This window comes from Podarcis muralis, chromosome Z, assembly GCF_964188315.1.
Source record: "Podarcis muralis chromosome Z, rPodMur119.hap1.1, whole genome shotgun sequence".
Classification (NCBI taxonomy): Eukaryota; Metazoa; Chordata; class Lepidosauria; order Squamata; family Lacertidae; genus Podarcis; species Podarcis muralis.
This window is the reverse complement of record NC_135673.1, coordinates 41,753,532-41,773,271: the sequence shown is the minus strand read 5'-3', so window position 1 is coordinate 41,773,271 and position 19,740 is coordinate 41,753,532. Positions and strand designations below refer to the sequence as shown.

Below are 19,740 nucleotides of genomic sequence, written 5' to 3'. Positions count from 1 at the left end.
CCTTGGTGATTAATTCAATTGCATTTACTTTGTTAGATCAGGGGTGGGAAAATCTTTTGGCGCTATGAGCCAGATTCTTGCAGGCTAAATGTGGTGGGTTGGTGGGGCCTTGAAATATCAGGTGAGACTCTGGATTTCAACTTCCAGATTCCAGTTCAAAGCCACTACCTCTGCAGCTTAGTTTTTGTTTAGTATTTTATTTTATTTAAGTTTTGCCTGAGATAGGCTGACTCTCAAATGCCTGAGTTTTGCTGGACTGCAGTAAGCAACTGCTGCATTTTGTTTAGTGGCCTCTGGTATCAGGTGACTGGGACTTCAAAGCATTGTGTAGGGCTTGGGAAGAGCTCACTTTATAGTTCCCAATTGCAGCCACATAGAATCATAGAATTGTGGAGCTGGAAGAGACCCTAAGGGTCATCTAGTCCAACCTCCAGCAATGCATGTCTACCTGCCCCACATATTACATCAGGTGCAGGGCAGGTGGCTGTGGTTTGGGAGGAAACAGTCTGGTGGACCAAGTTTGGTTTGCAGGATGGAGACTTTCCACCAGCGTAAGATTAGCTGGTCTAAACTTCTCTTTTAACTGTTTATTTGTCTTTAAAGGCATTATACAGAACAATAACATGCAATAAACTCCCTCAGTAGGGGAGGAGAAATCACCCAACCAAGTTTCTAGGCTGGCATTGGTAATGGGCCCAATCCTGGGGCCCCTTGAGGGAATAGATGAGCTTTGGATCCAGCATGTTCAAGCCTGCCTTTGGCCCACCTCACACACACCCAATGCTCCACTTGTATAGGAGCACAGGAAGGCTTATACCTAAGCAAACTGTCTGCCCATCTAGTCCCATGACTAGTACACTGACCGGAAGGCAACAGCCCCCCCCCCCAGGATTTCAAGCAGGGGAGCATTCCCAGCGCTACCCTGGAGATGCAAAAGCAACTTCTGTGTGACTGAGCCATCACACTTCCCCCAACTGGAAGACTCTTGACACCTGCTTGAAAAGGAAAGTGGGTGTGGGGCAGATGCTAAGCTGTGTTCAGGGCAAGATGACATAATATTTTCTTGCCTGGAAGAGAAGAACCAGACACTGGGCAAAAAGAGAGGCATCCCCATTAGAATGGGGAGAGTCAAAAGGAACAAAAGGCTTTAGACTGATTGGAAAGGCAGTTAAATAAGCGCAGGAAAGAAGAGACAGTAGGAAGAATCAGCACGATGCCCACATAGGAACCTAGAATGCTGCCTTATACCGAGCCAGTTCAATGGCCCATCTAGCTCAGTACTGTCTACTCTGACTGGCAGCAGCTCTCCAATGTTTCGGGAAAGGGCCACTCCCAGACTACCTGGAGATGCTGCTGGGGAACGAACCTGGGAACTTCTGCATGCAAAGCAGGTGCTCCACCACTGAACTACAGCTCCACCCCTTTGGGAGCCTAATGACAGCTGCCATCACTCAAAACACAGCTGGCTGTGGACCTATGCCAGCCCAATTTTCCATGGGCACAGGAGAGGCTCCATGGTGGACATTCCTCTTCTCTCTGGAAGAATGTCTGTATCTTGGGATTTGGATTGCTCTGGCCTATATCTTTTCCCATTTTATCTTTTAATGAAAAATGTAAGCACCCACAGACAGAGGGTGGGGTTTCTCCCCTAATTTTTCAACCCTCCCCTGGCTTCCATGTCTCTAGTTTCTATATGCCATTGTTTGCTGTCGTAATATGTCCTGATATTTCTTACTATTTTCTTCTTTTCTATTATTGTTGTTGCTATTATTAATACTGTTGTTGTTGTTGTTGTTGTTGTTGTTGTTGTTGTTGTTGTTGTTAAATTATGGCAAATGTAAGGAACTATATGCTACCCTTTTGTTTGCAACGTTCATTCTGTTATTGCTAACTATGGGGAAAGGGCAGGACTCTGAAGCCCAACCCCTGAAAAATTTCTTCTGCCAACTCCCTAGCTTCCAAGGCTGCAGCTGGCGAGAACATATTCGCAATATTAAGGACTGGTTACATGTTTTCAGGACAAAATGAACACAGGGATCTCTGAATTCCACACCTAATGCCACATCCCATTCTTTCTGTGTTCTCTGGTAAAACTGCAGCCTGGATTCACCACACGAAAGATCTCCTGTTAAGGGCTGCTCAAGAAAGCCACAATTTGCCTGCACATCTGTGCATAAGGTGTAAGATTAGCTAATAACGAGAAGACCTCTGTCAAAACAGTTTTCCTAGAAAGGAAGGTATGACCCAATTGTAGGGGGTGCGATTTTCACCCACCCATCTCCTTCCACCACAGAGAAAACAGGTGGCCGTGACAGTGGAAAAGAGACGGAGTAGGAGAAATTCAGAAAACTTCAAAGGCAAGCTTCCATGTTTGTGAAAAGCAGCTTCTCCGTGCTTAAGCAGACAGGCTCCTCCAGCCAGACAGAGCAATCTGTCACAAAGGAAACTGTGGCAGACCCAGTCTCCCTCATTTGCAATAAAGAGAAAAAAGAAAGAAAAGGCTTTTTTCCCGGTGTCTTGCCCTACTTTCAGCCTTGCAGACGCTGTCTTGAAGGTTTGCTGTCTGCCGAGACAGAAGACACAGCTGCTCAGCAGTTCACGTGAACAGAAGTGGCTTCTCTGTCTCTCGCAAAGCTGCAGGGATCGAAATTAGGCAGAGTACAGAGACAGCAGCCAAACCCGGGTTTCACATCCTCAAGGGAAGGGTGCAAGCAAAATGCAGGCGGATCATTTCCACGGCTGTGTGTGCACATTTATTATGTAGGCTGGCTCTTTAAGCACCAAAAGCAGCTTACATCTCAAAATAAACACATACACATGAATAATGGGGAAAGACTGCGACACGTTTTTAAAACCTAGCAGGTCAGTTAATTTTTTAAAAAAAACTGCAAAAAATTGGCATACATCTGAGAACAGATTGCTAAAATAACCATCTCAATTAAGAATATTTTACATTATTTGATCTGAAATGGTATTTATAGAAGTTGTTATTGTTGATATTTTCTATTATTAAATGCCTTTGGAAAATAAATGAGCCTTCTAACCCACTTATTGCATGGGGGCATTCCGTGCCTTCATGGGGTAAGGAGTTCAATAATCTAAGGGGTCACCACAGAAAAGGCCCCAGGTCATCATGCCTGCTGACTGGATCAACCCTACTTACCAGCATGGACTCTCGAGGTAGATCTTAATGCCCAAGCAGTTTCATACATGCCTGCTGAAATAACTCGGTTCCAAACTAATTAAAGCTTTAAATATAATTAGCTTAGCACTGTGCCTGAACCCAAACGAACTGATTAGTCACAATTATAGTTGACTAAAACAAGCCAACTTCAAACCACGGTGTTAAGACTAACCACACTTTAGGGTTAATAAAAAATGGAAATGGAAATCCGCTAGCCCAAGGCTCATTCGTGTAACGTAGATTAGTGTTATATCCAAACAAGGCCTTTAAGACAAATGTTTTTAAAATAATTTTAAACAATTTTAAAATTTAATTTAGGGATGGAGGGTCTGTAGCCCTCGAGATATTATTAGGCGCCAACTCTCATAATCTTGGAATATTGGTCATGCTGGCTGGGACTGATTTTATTTTTCTTTATTTATTTAATATCCTGCCTTTCTCCCAGTGCAGGACCTAAGACAGCTCACGGCATGAGTTAAAACAAATACAGCTAAAAACACACAATTTATTCTTTTTCAAAAACACACACACACACACACACACCAGTTAAACAAGTAATACTATTAAAAACAGAACTGAAAACACTTAAAAGAGAATGTACAACACCCACCCATAGATGGGAGTCCAACAACATCCATAAATTCTTCACCCTTGCAATAAACTAGACTAATAAACTGTTACAGCATCATTTGATGAAATCCACCAAGGACAGATTTTTATCAATGGAGCTGAGAGTTGAGGGATACTAATTTCCTATTTGAGGTAATTTTGGATTCAAAAAAGAAAAAAGACCCTCCCTTCAAACCATGAACTTTGCTTACTAAATTGTCACGTTATATTGCTCTTCCTCCATCTTAATCTCAGGGCTGTGGGTCTGACAGCCCCACCACATTGGGGAAAAGATTCCTGCATTGCAGGAGGCCGGATGAGATGGCCCTTGGGGTCCTTTCCAACTCTACAAATCTATGATTCTGTGACAAAACATTTTCCTTTAAAATGCAGGTGATTAATCAACTAAAAATCCTTTAACTGATTGACAGCCACAATAATTTCTTGTCTGATGCAGCCATATGAATGGAGTCTATCAGCGGTTGAGGATAATTATTCATTTCAACACGGTTGCAAGTTTCCCCCTATAAGCAAAAGTGCAAGTTCCAGATTTTCCCCTTCCAAATCCTGCACCTCCTATCTGCAAAGGAACAGAACAGCGTTTCAGCTTTGAAGGCCTCATTCAAAACATAAGAACTACTACTTTGTGATAAATGTGAAGAGCTGGCAAATAAGCACATTCACTAGGAACGCGCAGAAGATAAATGTTTCATTTCTAGTGTGGGAAAAATAAAATATATGTGTCACTCCATTTGGAACCCTCTGGAGATATTAACAAACATGAAGGGCATGTGCTTACGAGACAAGTAATTACAGCCAAGCAGTGAGGCTCATGTGCCAAATCTGAACACTACAAACATTAGCGCTGGCAGAGCTTGAGAAACCATGTTGGTACTCTTTGGTAGCTAACAGCCTTGGCACCTGCAACAGGCAAGGTCAAGCACTTGCTAGGGGCCAAAGATGTTTTAAGGGGCTGCTGAGATTAGTCCTAGACTTGACAATATTCCTGATCTGCACCCAGAAGATAGAGCAGATTATGGATCAGGAGACTGAGCAAAAGATGAACTTTTTGCTGGAGAGGATCTTTTCTCCCACGTGGCTTCCTTTGAGCAAATGTCAGTGGAACCTGCTATTTAGAAACGTGGGGTGGAGCAGAGAAAGATACCATGGAAATCTCAGGAGGTAAAAATCAACCGATGTGCGAGGGGACTCTCTTACACCGCACAATTCTGTTTGCAAGTATTTCAATCCAAAGTGAGCAGCGATCTCTGTCTAAATTTGCACACTGCACAACTTGGTGGCACTGAGACTGACAACTTTTCAGTCCACTAACATGGACTGCTTTGGTCTGCTGTTCAATGTCCAGACATTAGCAGGTGGTGATGTTTCCTCTCCAAACTGTTGGGAGGAACAACCCAGCAGATTCTTCAAATCAAGCTGCTGTAAAAAGCACCAGAGCAGATGAGAGACCCCCTTTACGGGTCAGAAATTAGCAGGCAAAAGCTTTTAACAGCCTGTAGATTATCAGTCACCTACTGATATCCACACACTGGCGCTCAAAAATACAGGAGAATGGAAGAGCCCTGATGGATCAGACTAAGGGCACATCTAATCAAGCATTTTGTTCTCGCAGAGGCCAAACAAATGTTTACGGGGAAACCCGCAAGCAGGACATGACAGCAACAGCACTGTCTCTACCTGGGATCCCTAGTACCTGGCATTCAGAAGCATGCTGCCTCCAGCAGTGGAGAGAGAACATAGCCATTCTGGCTAATAGCCAGCAATAGCTTTACCCTCCATACATTTTGTCTTTTATCTTCTTTTAAAGTCATCTTAGCTGGTGGCTACTACACAGTAGCAGTCAGTGGGGCAGCCCAGGTGGAGAGGTGTTGCTCACCTGCCTCCCCATGCCAAGCATCACTACTGGCTCCGAAGATAGGTGAGGAGCAGGGAGCTCAGCATGGTACAGAGCCAATCCTATGCTCCTTTCCACTGTGGCCATCAGCGGGTGCCTTCAGCAATGTGAAGGCAGGGCAGCAATGCCTCCGGTCCTGCACCAGAACACTGGAAGTTCATGCAGCTATGTCTTGTGGGAGTGAGTTCCACAGTTTAACCACGCCAGCCAGACTGTTTTTTAACCTGGTCAGTTAGTGATCCTAAGTGGAGCTGGTCTCTTTGCAGCATCCCCAGATAGCAGTTGCTACTCTTGCTGCCTCAAAGGAATCTTTCTTCAAGGGATCTGTTGAGTTCCAGGTGTGTAAGTGATGTGCCCATCCCCAGAAAGAAGCATGATTCCTGACAACCCTCCACCTGATGGTCTCCTGAGCACAATCTTTACTATCATTATTTGTTGCATTTATATCCTACCTTTCTCTCCAAGCTCAACGTAGTGTACAGTGGTACCTCGGGTTAAGTACTTAATTCGTTCCGGAGGTCCGTACTTAACCTGAAACTGTTCTTAACCTGAAGCACCACTTTAGCTAATGGGGCCTCCTGCTGCTGCTGTGCCGCCAGAGCACGATTTCTGTTCTCATCCTGAAGCAAAGTTCTTAACCTGAAGCACTATTTCTGAGTTAGTGGAGTCTGTAACCTGAAACGTATGTAACCCAAGGTACCACTGTATATGGTTCTGTCCTTCCTTTACAACCCTGTGTGGTAGGTTAGGCTTAAGAGCAGTGACTGGCCCAAAATAACTCACCTTGTCCATGCACCCAGCTCATAGCAAGAAGATCAAACTCCTGGTATCCAGGTTTGGCATTTTCTATTATAAAAGCCCATCATGAATTTAGGATCCAGCACCTGTCATCTCTAAAGGCTTGCTCTACACCTACAGAAGAATGTAATGAACTCGCAGAATTGTAGAGCTGGCAGAGACCCCAAGGATAATCTACTGCAAACCGCTGCAACGCAGGACTCTGTTGCCCAACGTGGTGCTTGAACCCACGACCCTGAGGTTGAGAGTCTCATGCTTTACCAAGTGAGCTATCCTGCAGTGGTAGAACTAATTTTATATTTTCAGAATGTTGGTGGAGGATCACATTTTAGAATGCTTCTCAAGCAGTTTCAAGGGGTAACAACTCTCATCGTGTGTGTGTGTGCGCACGCATGCAGGCGCGTGCACTCTGCAGTCAGAAAACTAATACAGTGTTACCTCTGGATACGAACGGGATCCGTTCCAGAGCCCCGTTTGTATCCAGAGCAGAACGCAACCCACGTCTGCAATTCGCCGCTTCCGCGCATGCGCGTGGTGTCATTTTGCGTGTCTGTGCATGCGCGAGCGGCGAAACCCGGAAGTAACACGTTCCGTTACATCCGGGTCGCCGCGGAACACAACCCGAAAAAGCTCAACTGTAGCAACTTCAACCTGAGGTATGACTGTACAGCAGGTAGTGGGGCTGCAACAGAACTTTCCTCCCTGATATGCTAGTCCAGGGGTTGTCAACCTGGTCCCTACCGTCCACTAATGGGGATTTCAGGATTCTAGGTGGGTGTTAGGGGGTTCTGTGGCACAAGCTGGATCCTCCTTCCATCGAGCACTGGTGGGCGGTGAGGAAATTTTACCATCAAGAAAGATGCATTAGTGGGTCAGTGGAAGAAGACTGGAAAAAGTTTAAAGACTATTTACAGAAATATTGTAAAATTAATGAATGCTAGAAGAATGTTGGAATGAAGTGATATGGCTTTAGTAGAAAGGTTATAAGGAATTAAGTACAAATAGATTAATAGAGTATTAAAGGAAAAATAAGGTTAAAATGTGTTAAGATAATTATAGGATAGAAAACAGGGGAAGATGGAAAGGAATTGCTGAAATAATTAATAGAAGTGGAATGCAAAAAGGGAGGTGTGAGGAGGTCGTGGAAATATTCGAAAGAAAGATAAGATATTGAGATTTTTTTTCTTTTTTTGATGTGTTTTAAATTGTTTTTGTTTTGTCTTGTTAGTTTAATGTTTTAGTGTTATGTAGTGTCTTTGTATTGTAATGTACTATTTTTTCTTTGTTTTTTTTCTTTTTGTAGTGTTTAAATTGTTGTAAAAGTAATAAATATTATTTTTTAAAAAAAGAAAGAAAGAAAGATGCATTAGTGGGTGGTAGGTATAAAAAGGTTGACTACCCCTGTGCTAGATTTACTTATCAAAAGCCATCAAAACCGGCCCCAGCCAACCACAGTGGTGGAGTCAGCAATACCTAACCATTCAGCTGTGCTTCCTTGCTGGTTGCAAGTTATTGCTAGCTAACCAATCTAAGACAAGAATGGGAAACCTTTTTCAGCCCAGGGGCCATATTTCTTCATTGACACCCTTCTGGGGGGTGGGCACATGCAGGCAGAGGCAAAATGTGGGCAATGCAGCTGTAGACGACATTCCTGCCATGCTAAAGCCACACATTTCTCCACCAGGGGCAGCGAAGAGGCTTTATTCCAGCCAGGTAAAAGCACTGGAGGTCAGAAGATCAGGGGAAAGATGGCATGGCTTCCTGGGAACTCTTTAGGAAACCAGACAGAGGGCCTTCTTGGTAGTGGCGCCCACCCTGTGGAACACCCTCCCAGCAGGTGTCAAGGAAATAAGCAGCTATCTTATCTTTAAAAGACATCTGAAGGCAGCCCTGTTTAGGGAAGTTTTTAATATTTAATGCTGTTTTGTTTTTAACACTCGATTGGGGGCCGCCCAGAGTGGCTGGGGAAACTCAGCAAGATGGGCGGGGTACAAATAATAAATTATTATTATTATTATTATTATTATTATTATTATTATTATTATTATTATTATTATTTACTTGCCCTTGGGCCTCCCTGGTCTTACAGAACAAAGGTAAGTTCAAAGGAGCAAACTACATGCTGCCCACCAATGGATTTAACAAGGGTCCACCGATTTGCTATGGTGGTGCTTTCTTAGGTGGCCTGCAAAGTTGCATGGAGGACAGGAGCGGAGTGCTTCACCTGAAGGGTCCTAGAAGGATGTTCCCACCTGCTGTCTAAAACTGCAACCTCCTAAGGCTGCTTTTCGTTCTATAAAAGTGGCATTTCTTGCAAGCATTTTGCAGGCAATGCTCCTCCTGTGCTCAAACCCTTCCATTTTCCTTGCTGCAAATATTAGGCCAGTTTATCAAGCACCAGACTTGCTCCGAGGAGGCTTTAGATAGAAGAAAACCAAACCCTTTCCATAGGTCACCTGCCAGGTGAATGTCTCACATCAGGGGGTAGGCAACCTAAGGCCCATGGGCCACAAACGGCCCACGGGGGTCATTTAACTGGCCCACGAGCCACCCCTGAACCAAGCTGCCCGCTCAGCGAGTTCCCATGTGCTGTGCTAAACTGGCGCGGTGCAGGGACTTGCTTCTGCGGTGCCGGAAATCGCAGGTACGCACACACGCTCACAATCCAGCCTACAGAGCGATCTCCGTTGGAGTGAACCGGCTCAGGCAAGGTAAACTTTGCCGCCCCCTGTCTCACATCTTCTCAGAGGGGGAACACATTTCTTTTTTAAAAAAAAAAAAACTGCAAGGTTGTAGCTTCTTCTTTCTGCTCTGCTTTGGAGATCAATAGTGGCAGTTGTTCCATTTTAACAATGTGCTTTAGAGAGGAAATCTCTTGGAACTGATCTAGGGAAACAACTCTTTCAGTATTTCTTTGCCTCCCGCGCAAACTAGGCTGGGGGGAGGGGGAGGGGTTTGCAAGCATTCCACAACTGAAATTCAAACTTTGCAATAAATAGCACTATTTGAGCACGCAGAGTAACCGCCCTGCAACACTTTCTAATTCTAATAATTGAATCCTGCGTTTTGAAATTTCCAGGGAACAATCAGCCCCATTAGGGGACATTCGGCTGGTTAAGTTACTTTGGACAATTCCCATCAAATAATATGTTTGGGGGGGCGTGGTTTTTGGAAGAAACCTAAGTGGGTTGTTTTCAGCTGCCAACCATGAGAAATTCCTCCTTTCTAAATTGGGTTTTGAGGAAACAATGAAACAAAGAGATCTCGATTGTAGTACATTCTTCTTCTGCTTCACAAAGACATTTGCATTTTCAGTCTCATTTTCTGGGTACTCTGTGAGCCTATTCTGCATATAATAAGAATCTTACATGCTTTTGTGTACTATTGTTGCAATATATTGCATTGTTTTTTTCTACCAATTACAACAATCACCTCTTATAATGTTTACTGGTCCCATTGACTTGGTCTGTGGTTTCTGTATAATTTGGGGACGCTCTATTTTGCGTTTTCTGTATTTGCATAGCAATCTACCTAATACTGTCCCAACTAGTTTTCCTGGACTATTTGCACAGGTTAGGCAACCATGGTGCATTATGATTGGGGCTGACCCTAAAGATGGTTCAGAAACCGCAGTTAATCCAGAATACACCTGGCTAGACTACTAACTGGTTCTGAACCTTCTGATCATTCTACACCTGCAGTTTACCAGTTCACTGCTGAGCCCAGTTCTAAGTGCTAGTCTTAATCGTCAGAGCTCTTCACAACTTGGCACCTGAAAGATTGCCTGCCTGCACTTGTGCCAGCCTCTACTTTGAGTTCATCATCATAGGCTCTTCTCCAGATTCCCATGAGATACAGCAGGAGGTTACACGAGACAGGGCCTTTTCGGTAGTGGCCTCCCAGCTTCGGAACACTCTTTCCAGGGAGATGCTCGCCTGGTGCCCGGTCAGGCAAAGACTCTTTTTATTTTTCCAGACTGTCTAACATTTCTGGGTCTGTTTTATTTCATTTCATGGAACAGGTTGGATCCAGACTTAAGCCTTCTTTGGACATTACAGTTAGGGTGATGTCAACATGTGGAGGGGGGAGGAGAACAACAAGCACACTAACTCTACCCCTCAGTCACAAGAATATGCTCAAATCTTCCAGGGTATACTGCAGCCTTTTAACCAAGTGGCTTCCAGAAGTTTTGGACTACAACTCCCATCAGCCCCGGAGGCTTGTTGGGGCTGTTGGGAGTTGCAGTCCAAAGCATTTGGACTCTGCATTACAGAGTCAGAAGCTGTTTCTACTGAGTCTATCTGGGTCAGCACCTACTGTAAATTTTGAAAAGAGGGCTGTCTCTTTGTCTACTATCTGGGACACCTCTTAAAATTTTGTAATCAAACTCAGCATCATGGTTCCTGAGACCGAGGTTTTCTGTCTTGTGGTTTTCTGGACACCATCTTGAATCAAGATGGTGGATGAAATCTTTCAGAGATCCTTTGGTTTTAACCAGGGATTTCCAAAACTGCACTGATTGTTTGGGTTCCTTGGAATTCCCAAGCAACACTGGGTACTTTCTTCAGGTACACATTAACTGGAATTAGCTCTTCAAGGTTCTGGACAGTGAGTATCCCTCAGCAATACCTGGAGATGCCAGGGACTGAACCAGGGGCCTTCTGCATGAAAAGCCAGTCCTCTACCATCGAGCTACAGACCTTCCCCCAAACAGATGTGGCAGAAGCTCCTGTATTCATGAAGGCTCTCTTTGCATTCCAAGTTTCTAAGATTAGGGAGGCACCTGTCCACAAATACAGGACTTATTTCTTCCACAAGCTGGAAGGTGGACGAAACGGCAGTCAGACCAAAGTGCTTGCTTCCACTGCCCTTCTTCACATGTTGATTTCACTTTTTCTGTAATTCCCGAAGAGCCTCGGAGCATTAAATAGGTATTACTAGAGATATATAACCTGAGATTTTAATTGCTGCAAGCAGCTCTGAGCAACCCAAATGGGGAAGGGCAGGATATAAACCTTTTGCATAAGAATAAGAAAAATTATTTCCATGTAGCCATGGTTAGGATTCTGCTGTTAGAGCAGACCCCTTGCAATCCATGGTTAGGATCAGTCAAGCGTCCCTGATTCTCAAAAGGTCCACTCCATGTCTGTTTTTAAGCTGGTTTACAGATTTGCTGCTTTTAACTCCTAATTATGCATCAAATTGTTTTTGTTGTGGGTTTTTTTTTTAAAGAAATTAATAGCAAAATACTCTGGCAGCTTGACTGACGGGCAGAATATATAGTCTTATTGTTAAATAAAATCCAGCTCTGTTTTATTGACTCTGGCTGGCAGGGACTCTCCAGCTGTGGTCTTCTTCAAATTTTCCGTGAATTATTCATCAAGACAACCCACCAAATTTTAGGAAGCAAGAATGAGATTCTGGGCCAACACTGCCTGCAATGGCTGGAAGCCGTTATTAAGTCTAGCCAGGGACAAACTCTGGCAATCTTTCGTAACATAGTGCTGTGCAAGGCCAAAAGTGGATCTTATCAATTATGGACATTTCCAATTTGGTACTTCCCTCGGCTCAGCGTCCTGTGCACGGGAACCACGGGCACTGTCCTCAATCTGGTGCTGGTCTAGTAAAGGCATTTACTTTTTCAGTCTGAGGGCCACATTCCCTTTTGAATGACCTTCTGAGGGCCACATACCAGTGGTGGGCAGCGCCAGAGTCAAACCTGGGAGGAGCAGCTGATGTAAACATTACCTCTGTGCACCAGGCAGGCTACTTTCTACTGCCTACTGCCCACCTTGTGATTCTCCATCCAAGCAAGCAGTGAAGACATCCCAGCCAGAGACAGCAAAGGGGACAGTCTGGGGAGCAGGGTGCATCTCGGGGAGGATCCTGAGGGTCAGAAAGAGAAGCTTGGAGGGATGCATTCAGCCCTCAGAACTGAGGTCCCCCCACCCCTAGTCTAAGGTCTCCAGCAGAGGTCCTTCTCAGCTCTGCAATCCTTTTATTGGACTCCACGGATTAAACTCAGGACCTTGTGCATGACAAGGTTGTGCTCCACCACTGGGCTGTAGGTCCTTTTGAAAATCACGGGGCCTCTATGAATTTTGCAAACGTGCCTCACCTGCATGTTGGCATTATTTCAAGTCGTGTTATCTGCTTCTGGAAAGGCAAGGAGCTCTGGAAAACCTCAGAACCCACAGCTAAGACTTTGCCACATTTTGCCCACACGTTTTATAGTCCGTTTTTTCAGCCATAAGATCTAGAAACCTTTTTTTTTAATGCTATCTTGGGATGCTGAATTATTCCTTTCATCCATTTTCCTTTCTTTTTACTCATTTATTAGACTTATTGGTCACCTGTCACCTATTTACAGCAAGAGAGAGAGATGCAATACATATTACCACAGGGGGGAAAGTGGGGAGAATGATATTAATATTGCGTATAACATCCATTTTAAAAAAAGAAAACACACTCAGGCAATAAAGAAATACCGTGCCCCACCTCCAGCCAAATACCATTTTTAAGCACTGTGATCAAAAAATGCACAAGCCTGAAATATATTCTTCAGATTTTATCTGAGCCCCCCACACCTCAAGTATTGGGCTCCAGTGCTTCATCTGAACTGGGGGCACCATTATAATGACAACCCTTTGAGGAAGCTTCGCCAGAGAATTCCTTTGTTTGTTTAATTTTTTTTCATCCCACTCTTCCTCCAAGCAACCCAGAGCAAGTATAGTCATACCTCAGGTTACAGACGCTTCAGGTTGTGTTTTTTTTCATGTTACGGACCGCCAAAACTCAGAAGTACCGGAATGGGTTACTTTGGGGTTTCGGCAGTCGCGTATGCTCAGAAGCACTAAATCGCGCTTTGCGCATGCACAGAAGACCAAATCGCAACCCGTGCATGCGCAGACACAGGTTGAGAACGCTGCGGGTTGCGAACGTGCATCCCGCACAGATCACGTTCGCAACCCGAGCATCCACTGTATACATGACCAATCTGCCCCCCCCATTCCACATCGCTTCACAACAAGGTTGTGAGAGGGCTCAGAGTTAGCCAGAGGCGGAGCACGATGGCCGGTAACAACATGATGGACCCGTGGCGGCCAAATCGCGTTCTCAGATACAAACCTCCATCCACAGAGAACAACCCTACCCTGGAAGACCCCACACCAGACTACATGAATCTACAGGGAATGATTTTCAGTATGTGTGGCTTGATGCTGAAGCTAAAATGGTGTGCCTGAATAGCTGTATACTGTTCATTCATCAGCTTTGCCAACTCTCAGAGTTCAGAAGATACCAAACAGATGATGAGCAGCTTCATGTTGTCTATCTTGGCTGTAGTGACTTCCTATCTGCAAAACCCGTGTCTCCTCCTTGGTGAAAGGATATTGCCTCTCTTCAGAGCTCCTCTTGCAAAGCAGAGGTGAACTCCCTCAACAGAGAGGACTATTTTCTCAGGCAATGCAGATCCATTTGCACATGTCTTGGGAGGACTCATTTTGTTGCATTAATAAAGTGATGGTTATTGGAGGGGGGGTTGTGAGGGGTGGGCTAGGCTGTGCAACAGATACCAGCCCAAAATAAAGCAAATAGAAATTTAATCTAGGTCTCCCAGGTTCAACTCTAGCACTCTGTCCTCTGCACTATGTTGATTTATGTGATTTTAAAGCTGTGTTCACCTGCAGTGCACTTAAAAACACCTCCAGGCAATTAGGAAAGGAAGTATACAAAATGTTTAAAATGTTGGCCATTTTTAAAAATTCTCAATCACAGATTAGAAATAGGAGGATGTATGAGAAGGGATTGTTAAAAGATGTATAGTGCCTTCTATGGATTTGCAAGCCACCCCAATTCTGACTTTCAGAAGGCTGATCCATAATACGCTCCCCACTAGCAAGACACATTCACACTCCGGGTCAGAAGTGAAGCCTTCTATAAATACAACACATCTCACTGTCATCTTGGAACACACTCAAGGGTCTTGAGACACCACAGTCATTTACCACTATAAATATGACAGAGTGGTGCCCAGATGAAAAGCACAGCTCCAATCCTGTTTCCACTGTGTGGTTCCCACAGATCGGCCAATGCTATGGGTCGCAAGGCCATGGCTGCCTTAAGAAAATCAATAGAAACACTGCAAGCTCCTGCTGAATCCCTCTTAACCATGCCCCCCCCTTTTACCTTTCTGTTTTGGTGTATAGAAATATTTGACTTGTGTGGTTTTTTCCACCAGGTCTTAGCCACTATGTTAGTTTAAAAGCCGTGTCTCGTGTTTATCAGCTGAATAAAGTCCCGTTTTTGTTCAAAAAAGGGGGTGGGGAGAGAGAAAAGAAAATCAATGGAAACAACCCCATGGCCCTTTACCCTCCGACTGAATAACCATTAAGGGGTTAAGGTAAGTGGGGCACACTGCCCTTACAGAACGGAAGCAGAAGCTAGATTTTTAAGGATGCAACCCTAAACCCACTTGTCCTGGGGTTAGTCATTTCTGGAGTAAGCATCCTCAGGACCACTCTGAGGCGGGACCTACAATGCAACATTTAGGTGACAAATCTGTATAGACACCTTCATTCCAAACCGAACAAAATGGGAGTTAACTTCTGAGTAGACATGAAGTGGATCTTGCTGTTCGTTGAATCTCCTCAATTAGAATTGTTTTGTTAGAAAGGCAGACACCAATGTAGTTTTGTTTGTTTTTTAAAGCAACTTATTCTTATGCAAGTTGTTGGAATTTGTCTTGTCTCAGGAGACAATGAAGTGCACCTTCTAGGGTGAAGCCAAGTCACTGGAGAATCACAGCATTCAATGTGGCTGCAGAGACTGGTAACTCATAACTGTGGCGTCTCATATTGTTGATTCCTGTGTGAGCAGCACCACCCTGACCCCTCTGGGGTGCAAGCCTGGGCAGTGTTCATGGAGGTCCTGGACTGCCCAGACAACAAAGGAAAGCAAAGTAAGATGTTTGGCTCCATCTTGACTGCAGGAGTTGCCAGAAGGAGGCGTACAAGCTGCCATCCAACAATCTTAGGGTTTGAGTAGTGTTTACTCAATGGTCTTTTCTTTTCCCAAAGATGTCCCACAAGGCAACAGATACAGATTTTTCCTTGGAGCTCACTTCCATTCTCACGAATTAGTATAGCCACAAGGCAGCAGAGTTTGAGATCAGTTTTTCCTTCTAGGTGGGCTACCTTCCCAAACTGACAAGCCCCATCTGCCCCTCACATCCCTCTATAGCTCATGCAGAAACCACCTTCTTGACCTTTGGACTCACTGCAGGTTCTCATCCACTCAATCTGCCACACAGCCTGCCTTCGCATGCAGGGAAAGTCCCTAGCTCACTGAGGGTTTGAGACCCATCAGCTACCTGGCTTAGCCAGCCAGTTGAAACCATTCCCTGGATGTGGCTGCTGTCACATGCTGACAGCTTCTGGGAGCCACAAGGGAGAGCTGAGTGCGGGGGGGGGGGGGAGACAGGACCAAAGGCAGATAGACTACCTCATAAAGAACATTACATGTTCCTCACCAGAGTTACTAACCACAGGACCCACACGTGGGTTGGAAGGCTGTGCTGGTGGGTCACGGTAAAACTGCTACTGCCAAGTCAAAATCGTGATGCTTCTGGCCACTACATGTGGCGTCAAGGCTAGAAATCATTCTCATTTTATCAATTTCCATGAGTACTGCAAAGCAGCAGGAGAAAGTAAGGAGCGTTTTTCAGTAAGAAAGGTATTTCTGGCAAACTGTAAGCTCCACCTTCCTATTTGTTGTTGTTGTTGTTTAGTCGTTTAGTCGTGTCTGACTCTTCGTGACCCCATGGACCAGAGCACGCCAGGCACTTCTGTCTTCCACTGCCTCCCGCAGTTTGGTCAAACTCATGTTGGTAGCTTCAAGAACACTGTCCCACCATCTCGTCCTCTGTCGCCCCCTTCTCCTTGTGCCCTCCATCTTTCCCAACCTCAGGATCTTTTCCAGGGAGTCTTCTCTTCTCATGAGGTGGCCAAAGTAATGGAGCCTCAGCTTCACAATCTGTCCTTCCAGTGAGCACTCAGAGCTGATTTCCTTAAGAATGGAGAGGTTTGATCTTCTTGCAGTCCATGGGACTCTCAAGAGTCTCCTCCAGCCCCAAATTCAAAAGCATCAATTCTTCAGCGATCAGCCTTCTTTATGGTCCAGCTCTCACTTCCTATAGGTATACTTTTAGTGATGGAGCTCTCTAGCAGGTAGGGACACTCTATTCATCTTCTAGGAGTGAATAGAGTGGCTTTGTAGGAGTTTGTCTGCTGTGATGGGGAGAATGCAGAAAATTCCCTCCTCCACACACTAAAATCTACTACATGACACACCAACACACATGCAATGCAGCTCACGGCAAAATTCTTCCCTTGTAACTCAACAGAACACAAACTAAAAAACAAATCTGTATGAGCATACAGGGCAAATGCAATCATTATTCACTGAGAACACAAGAGTCAGTGGAATTAGGATATGAGAAACAATTCACTGAGCTCTCTTGTGGCACAACCTTTAAAAGTGCAATCTCAGCAACTAACATTACCAGGGTTTTGGATTTCAGTCAGTAAATAATACCCAGAATCGGCAAATGAAGCAATCATCCACCAGCTGCCATTTGGTACCATCTATTTTTGTGAGCAAGGCTTGTAACACTCAGAAGAAAAGCAAAAGCAAAAAACCAGTTTAGTCGTACAAAATGAGTTGTGAGTTAGCCTTTCTAATATTACCCCTCAACGGAATAAAATCTGAAAGAACAAACATGCCTCTGAGATGTCTCAATGAAACTCAACTGTGTGAGAAATATCACCGGTTTTCAGCAGCTTCACAGCCTTTTGGATGAGAAAAAGCAGTTTTCCTTTAGAAGTAATACTAAGGTAACACTATGTTTATCGCTTTGTGAATTTTCATTTAAGGATTAATAATGTACCTCATTGGCATATTAAGTATAAAATCAAAAGTGAATCTGTGAAAGTAGGTCCCATGGTACATGTTGGGAGTAAAGAGACGAGTCTCGGAGCTGGACCAGTGGAAGGCCACTGTTTAATCCAACCCCTTCCATTACTAGAAATAGTAGTTGTAGTACTACTGGTAGTAGTTGTAGTACTACTGGTAGTAATGGTAAAGGACCCCTGACAGTTAAGTCCAGTTGCGAACGACTCTGGAGTTGTGGCGCTCATCTTGCTTTACAGGCCGAGGGAGCCAACGTTTGTCTGCAGACAGTTTTTCCACGTCATGTGGCCAGCATGACTAAGCCACTTCTGGTGAACCAGAGCAGCGCATGGAAACGCCGTTTACCTTCCCGCCGGAGTGGTACCTATTCATCTACTTGCACTTTGACGTGCTTTCGAACTGCTAGGTTGGCAGCTCAGAGGTTTAGACCACAGTACCAAATACACAACGCAGAAATAAAAATAAGTTTTATCACACATTTCCAATGGCAGTGTGCTCAGCACAAAATACAAAAATCATGAATAAACAAACAATAATCTCATTGTGACGAAAGAAAGCCAACTTCCGTGTCAGCGATGAACTTACAAATAGTGCAGGCGGTGGCAAACGTCATAGAGAAAGAGGCATTCCTTACCCTCTGGAAGACTGACAGGGAATGACTCTTTTTAAGATGATGCACTTCTACATTTGTAATCTAAAAATAAAGTATGTGGTCTCCCTCCCCACCTCCCGGTTGAACGAGACTTTTTTCCCTATTGCATGGAAATTCATGCAGAATTGATAGATTAGAAAACTGAAACTCACATAACTCCTCAACCAAGGTATATTTAATTGAGTGGCAGCTTTAGGTAAAAGACACTCCTTGGGGCTAGCTCAAGGGCCAGGTGACATTAATTAATTCAAATTAATTGCGTGATCAGTAACCTGGGATGTTACGCTGGAATTTGCTTGCCTTGGATACAAAGGCAAAATTCCTCTAGTTGCTGTTGGACTGCAACTTCTACCAGCCCCCACCAGCTTGGTCAATGGTCAGGGATGGTGGGAATTCAAGTCCAGCAACATCTTGAGGGCAACCATGTGGGCCTACCCCTGTCCTAGAGAGCGATCTAACCCAGTGTGTCCATTTGACTTCACTGCATTCCATTCTGGAATGGCTTTTGCGTGTTTTGAAACTGCAGCGATATTTTAAACAGTATTTTAAAAAAATGTGTTGCAACCCAGACTGGAACCTCACACTGAAGGCATCATACCACTTTCAACAGTCATGACGCACCCCCTCCCCAAAGAATCTGGAGGGCTGTTAAAGGTGTTGGGAGTTGCTAAAGGTAAAGGTATCCCTGACCATTAGGTTCAGTCGTGGCCGACTCTGGGGTTGCGGCGCTCATCTCGCTTTGCTGGCCGAGGGAGCCGGCGTACAGCTTCCGGGTCAAGTGGCCAGCATGACTAAGCCGCTTCTGGCGAACCAGAGCAGCGCACGGAAATGCCGTTTACCTTCCCGCCGGAGCGGGACCTATTTATCTATTTGCACTTTGAGTCCCCTGTTCCCCTCACTCACAGAGCTATCAGTCCCAAAGTGGTTTAAGCAATCAATTCCTCTTCCCTTTGTGTGTTGGTGCGTGCATGTGTGCCTGTCATTTGCAGGTTAGGGCAAGGAGAGGGAGACCTTGACACTTCCTACCCCCACAAATTCTCTCCAGAAGCCTCCCCGTGTCTGGAAGGGGCTTTTCTCTGCAACCTCCCAACAGTTTGACTTCACCCCCCCCCCCACAAAGCACATTCCACCATTTTCTCCCGAGACAGACGACAGCAAAAAGCTTCTTCTGATTTTGGAGGGTGGAATGACACTTGTCTCCCTCCAATCCAATTATTCCTAAATGCTACCCATTCCCACATCGCAAGGGGAAACCCAGAGTTGCCACTCCTCCTTTCCCACACAATGTGCATTCCCAGCGAGTGTGCATTGCTGAGTTATTTGCCAGGGTTTGGATGGTTGGAGGCTGAGTTGGGCAGGTCCTCCTGGCTCCATGCCAACAGTGGCTGTAGATGGGTCATCCAATTCCACAAATTATTCCTGTTTGCCAAAGAACGGTCCACCTGGCTGGAACAGGCATGGAAGCCAACATTTCTGGTTAGTGGTGGCTATGCTGCTAGCTATCTCCTGGTTTAGCTATTTCTACCCTTGCCCCACCCCCTAAAAGGCTTCTGTAAGAATGGAATGTTATTATTCATTTTAAAGTTCCTGAACACTGAAGCAAATAAAGACCAT

At 44.9% G+C, this 19,740-nt stretch overlaps 1 protein-coding gene and 1 pseudogene across 2 annotated transcripts in view; one reads left to right on the top strand and one right to left on the bottom strand.

The window, feature by feature from the left end:
* The window catches only part of CD99L2 (CD99 molecule like 2), a 70,090-nt gene that overhangs the window by 42,735 nt on the left and 7,615 nt on the right, over window positions 1-19,740 (bottom strand). The window lies entirely within an intron of this gene.
* On the top strand, window positions 13,571-13,936 carry LOC114589391 (PAT complex subunit Asterix pseudogene; annotated as a pseudogene).